Raw genomic sequence first — 6,252 nt, 5'->3', positions numbered from 1 at the left:
ACAGCAGGTGCAACGTTTAAGTGGTCTAGATATGGGGTGTGTGTGCGTGTGTGTGTGTTGGGTGATGAGTGTATTTTGCATGTAGGGGGAAATGGAAATAATTTATGTACAGTGGGTGAGTTGTGATCATCTTAAAACATATCCATAAATTATTTCAAATTCTTCCCAACAAAAAGTAGAGCCTAATTTCTCTTTCTTTGACTCATAGTTGGTTTCAGTGACTTGCTTCTAACAAATAGAATACGGCAAAAGTGACACTGTGTCACTTCTCAGACAAGATTACAAAACGAGAGACAGCTTTCACCTTGTTTTCTTTTTCTTGGGTTGTTTGCCTTTGGAACCCAGCTGCCATTTTAGTAGGAAGCCAACAGCCACATGAAAAGGCCATGAATATGTGTTTGGCCCCAGCTCCAGCTGAGGTCCCGGCTCACAGTCAGCATGAACCAGCAAACTGTGAGTAAACAAGTTTCCTGAGGGCCTCAGCCATCAGTCTCAAGCCACCCCAGATGATAGAGGTGCCATATCCCTACTGGGGGCAAAGGGAGCAAAGACAAACTGTCCTTGCTCAGCCCTGCTCAAATTACAGATTCATGTGAGAAATAAATGCAGTCATTGTTTTAAGGCACTAAGCTTTGGGGTGGTTTGTTAAGCAGCAGATACCCAGGTACTGATTTGCAAATCTCTACTAGAAATATCCACATATCTAAACAAAAGCTTGTAACAGTTACAACATTTTATGCATTATAAATTACAGTTGCTTTATGGTCCCTAGCTTTATCACTGCCTAACTCTGGGGCCTTCGGTAGGCCAGTATTCTGAGTTTAATTTTCTGCGATTGTAAGAGATAAAAATACTTGTCTTTTAAAAAACCAATTATGAAGATTATATAGCAACAAGGAAAATGATATATTGTAGATTATAAAACTGGATTCAAATGATTACAACTGTAAAAATGTGCAGATGAGAAATAGATTAGATTAGATTAGTGGGCTTAAAATAATTTTCCAAATTTCTGTGAGATTATTTACTTTAGTAATGAAAAAAACAAAGTGTTTAAAAAAATCCCATGGCGAATTCCCAGCCCAAACTTGGGGAATGGGTTGGATTATTTCTTCTCACTGACCTCCCTGCTGGTTAAATCATGTAAAGTGGCTTGGAAGAGGAATGGGGACAAAATAGCATCCTGTTACTTGGAGTTTGGAGGGCAATCAAGGATATACTCCAGAACTCAGATTTCCTGCCTCTCCGGCCAGTGCACCATTCCCTCACACTGTAGACTCTTAATACTGGTTAGTTTTTTACCTATATGGGTTAAGCATGAAAACCAATGCCACATTAAATATTCATCTTTTAAATAAGCAGCAATCCCAGCTATCTGAGCTCAGAAGCCACGGAATCCAATGGTCAGGGGCATGGGTTGGAAACCTGCCTCCCCCACATAATGTTTGGGGTCTTTGCAGATGTAAGTAAGGATCTTGAGTGGAAATCATCCTGGATTACACAGATGGGTCCTAAAGCCAATGATAAGTGTTCTTATAAGAGAGGAAGACAGCAGAAGACCATGTGAGGATGGAAGTAGAGATTGGGATTATGTAGCCACAAACTGAGGAATGTATGGAGCTATCAGAAGGTGGAAGAGGCAAAGAAGGGTTTCTCCCTTAGGGCCCCAGGGGGAACACAGCCCTGTGGGCACCTTGATTTCAGCCTTCTAGCCCTCAGAACTGTGAGAGAATACTTTTCTGTTGTTTTAAGCCACTGCGTGTGGGCTAATTTGTTATGGCGGCTCCAGCAGACTAGTGGAATGGGTGAATCTCACAACCACAACATTGAACGAAAAAAATACTCAGGATACAGGGAAAAATGATATTTAAATAAAGTTTTAAAAACATGAAAACTGATACTTTGTATTATATTAATATATTATATATTAATATACTATATATTAATAAAAACATAAAGAAACAAATGGGAATGATAAACACCAAATTTAGGAAGTGGGAACTGTGAAGGAAAAGGAGGGAACACAGTGGGGGTACACAGAGGGCTCCAGCTGTATTGATAATACTGTGTTTCTTAAGCTGAGTGGTGAGGTCAAGCATGATCAATATCATATTTTAATTTTTTTATTTAATTTTTTATATTAATGGGTCTTGCTTTTTGTTTGTTTGTTTTAAGATTTTATTTATTTATTTGACAGAGAGAGACACAGCGAGAGAGGGAACACAAGCAGGGGAGTGGGAGAGGGAGAAGCAGACTTCCTGCGGAGCCGGGAGCCGGATGTGGGGACCGATACGGGGTCCGATGCGGGGCTCGATCCCAGGACCCTGGGACCATGACCTGAGCCGAAGGCAGCTGCTTAACGACTGAGCCACCCAGGCGCCCCTCAATATCATATTTTTAATACCATTGTGTAGGACTAAACTATTTCATAATAAATTTAAAATAACGTTTAAAAGGAAAAAAAGGAGGACAAGAAGGAAGGTTGATAGCACCTTGAGGGCGGGAGCTTCTTTCTTGGATAATGTGTGACCTTTCAAATGTCAGCCAGAACCACATGATTTGGTGCGTGTGTTTATCTCCTGATACTTAATAAGCAGATGAAAATCACTCTGTTAATATTCAGAGTTCTGATGTCATTTATAAATAATTCCAATAGTAACCTTTTTCATTGGAAAAACACCTGTATAGTGCTGACTCTGATTACTCCCTGTGGGTATTGCTTAGCTTAAAATTAATATATCATACTTTCTAGAATGACAGACTGTGGGCTGGATTAGAGAAAACAGTAATTTATAAGATGGAGTAATTACTGGACGATCCAGGTACTATTTACTGACTTTCTTCTTTGTTCTCAAGCCAGCGAAATGATTGAGTCCACAATCCCAGAGTCCTTTATTAGCCTTAATCTTAGGTTGTCTATCAAAAACAATACTGTCGTGGATTAATAAACACCACAAACCCATAATAAGCGGCACAGGGCCTTCGTCCTCCGCGGCAGTAAGTGAGCTCAGCTGAAGCATTATCCAAGTGTGACTGACTAGCTGGGCTGCCAAGCCCTTGCTCCCTTAGTATGGATGGAGCGCCTCCCTGGCTGCGCTCTCTGGAATATCCACGAGGTGGCAGCAACTCCTCGGCAGCCAACTAGGGGCTCCATGGGCAACTGCGGCCGCCATTGACTTCCTCCTGACCAAAAGGGCGGTTGTGGTTTCAAAGTCAGATTTGGTTGTTTCTTTTAGAGCTGGGATTCAGAAAAACTTTGTAAGCAGTCTCACATTTTTTCCTTCGTCTTTTCGGTACACTAGGTGAAATACTTTATTATTTTTAAAACCTGCCTATTTTCCAAATACACTAGGCCTGTGAATAATTTTAAATAATAAGACATTTGTATTGTGAAGGCACAGGGGACGTCAATATCTACAATAATCAAAGAAACAGATAATCTTTCAAACAATTTGCATTTTATAAAGGGCGGAATCATGATAGCAGGTAAAATATGGCTGGTACCAGGGTTCTCTTCTTGTAGGGCACTTTCGCCAAATTCCAGACTCAGGTGGGAAATGTCCCATCAAGTCTCTAGTTTGCTAACTCTGTTTTACAGTGCCCAGATTCGGAAGCTCTGAACCCTTGAGCACCTAGACCCCTAAAAGGATGATTAGATAATAGTGGTCCTCAGAAATTTCTGAGCTGACACTATTTTTTTTTTTTTAAGTTGACTCCACACCCAGCATGGAGCCCCACAGGGGGATGAACTCAAGACACTGAGATAAGACTTGAGCTGAGATCAAGAGTCAGATGCTTAACTGTCTGAGCCACCCAGGTGCCCCACCTGATTTTCAGTATAAGGAAGACTCTCTCACATTCCTCAGATATAAACATTCTAAGCATGCTTGGGATGTATAAAGAAAAAGAACCATGAACTAGAAAAATGCCTTCTCTCAACTGTTCATAAATGTAGAACACTAGAAACAATGTGGTGAGGGAATGAACACTGGCTTTGGCATCTGGGAACACAGATTTGAGCCCTTTCCCTAAGGAACTGTGGGATCTGGGATATCTCTTCTGTGTAATGGATTTAATAATATCTCTCCTCCTGACCTCCTGGGTCTGTGAGACTCACACAGAACACATAATCTAGATGCTCAATAAATGCTTGTTGAATATTGTTGAAATCAGTATAAATGATGGTGACAGGAATTTAAAAGATGTATTTTAATAAACAACCCAAAATATATAACTGTAGGGTTTTATAACTAAAACATAATGTAGTAATGGTTTTCAGAAATGAACAATGAATATCCTTCCACCCATCCTGCGTAGTGGTTTTCATTTCTGGGAAGCTTTTCCCAAAATTCCCAGTGCCCAGGAGTTTTTGTGTTGTTTGGTTTGGTTAGTTGGTTGGCTGGTTGGTTAAGCCCTCTGGGTGATGATAACAAACAGCTAGGATTGAGAACCACTGTTCTAGTGCAAAAGTAAGTTGGTGCCATTACTGAATATTGGTTATAATTGAATCAGAGTAGAAATGAGTTTCTAGTTGAAAAAGAAAGTCTACTATTTCTGGCCAGAAATACAGGGCTATGTCTGGATCGCTTTTCTTTGTTATGACACTCTTCTTTTGCTCTTTGTACAAAAGAAAAATTGCTTGATGCAGAAAATGTGAAAAACATGATGAAAATAAAACAACAAAAAAAGCACTGTACATCTGTAGCCCCCGGACACACCGGGGCATGCCCTTGCAGTTTCTTTTTTCTTGTGTATATTTCTAAAATGAAAATAGAATCAGGCCACGTTTTGTAGCCAGTTTGTTTACTTGGGAATATGATATGGACATCTTCCCATACCATTGAACTTTCTTCCAGGACATGGCTTTTAATGGCTACTTTGCGGCTATTAGATCTGTCATCATTTCTTTATTTTCTTGTTATCTAACTTTAGATTGTTTTCAGTTATTCTATTCTTATAAAGATATTACGATAAATTCCTGTAATACAGTTTTTGCACAAAGCTCTGATAATTCCTTTGAATAATGGTTCCGCCTTTTATATTTACTCCTGACCAATTTGAGCAGGCTTTAGATGAATCACAAACAGGAAGATGAACTTCTTAGAAGTCCTGATGCCAATGACCTACCTCCACATTCCAGAAGTAGCTCCAGAACAGCTGAATCTGTTAGCCAATACTGTCAGGTAGGAGAGCTGAATATTCACTAGATTAGTAGTGCTCAAAGTTCAATGTATGTATGAATCTTGTCAAAGGCAGAACTTGTCAAAATGCTGATCTGGGGTGGAGGCTGAGCTTCTGGTTTTCCATCAGGCTCCCAGGTGATGCTGATGCTGCTGGTCAATGGACCACACTTGAGCAGCAAGGACCAAGATTATATTCCCGTTAGACCGAGTATACCTATGTCTCATCTTTGGGTTTCCTAACTGTATAAAACACAATGACATCCACAAATAAAGGGGCAGAGTTGAAAAGACTATGTATTTTCAATAGTGTGTTTATTCAAGCCATTTCATTTGGACCTTGCTTTTGGAAGAAAAATTTTTGCTCTTTATTTTTAGCATTCTCTCTGATTTCCAGAGGACCATAGGCAGCTTTTCTTTCCATATTAGTAATTCTATAAAAGAGAAAAATCAAGGATTTATATCTGAGACTGATACTATATCATGGATCCTCAAAGGTGAATGAAGCAGCTTGCCCTTTCCTCCATTCATTATTGGAATTTTTCAACTATCACCGGTGGCCTCTTGGAAATCTGAATTGTGAAGAACACGCTTAGTGATTGGTGGGATTTTCCAGGAAATATCACATTTTTTTTACCAGGAAAAAATAAATAAACAACTACTTCACAGTTTTTGTTTTAACAAGGTAAGGTAACCCACCATATACTTTGAATATTGACAATTGGCATTTAAACAACTTCTGTTAACAAAAGAACAATGCATGTTCCTTGTAGGAAATTTGGACACGTTAGAAGGTAGAAAAGAGAATTAAATGCCATCACCCAGAGATAATTATCATTGTTAATCTACTACAGGGATGCCTGGGTGGCACAGTTGGTTAAGCATCCCACTCTTGGTTTTGGCTCAGGTCCTGATCTCAGGATCATGAGATCTAGCCCTGTGTCAGGCTCTGTGCTCAGGGCAGAGTCTACTTAGGATTCTCTCCCCCTCTCCCTACCCCTCCCGCTCATCCTTGTGTGCTCTCTCTCTCAAATAAATAAATAAATAAATCTTAAAAAAATCCATTACAAGC

The sequence above is a fragment of the Callorhinus ursinus genome, unplaced genomic scaffold (assembly GCF_003265705.2).
Source record: "Callorhinus ursinus isolate GAN/ISIS: 27379988/994484 unplaced genomic scaffold, GSC_fseal_2.0 scaffold2, whole genome shotgun sequence".
Taxonomy (NCBI): domain Eukaryota; kingdom Metazoa; phylum Chordata; class Mammalia; order Carnivora; family Otariidae; genus Callorhinus; species Callorhinus ursinus.
This window is presented reverse-complemented; position numbering follows the sequence as displayed.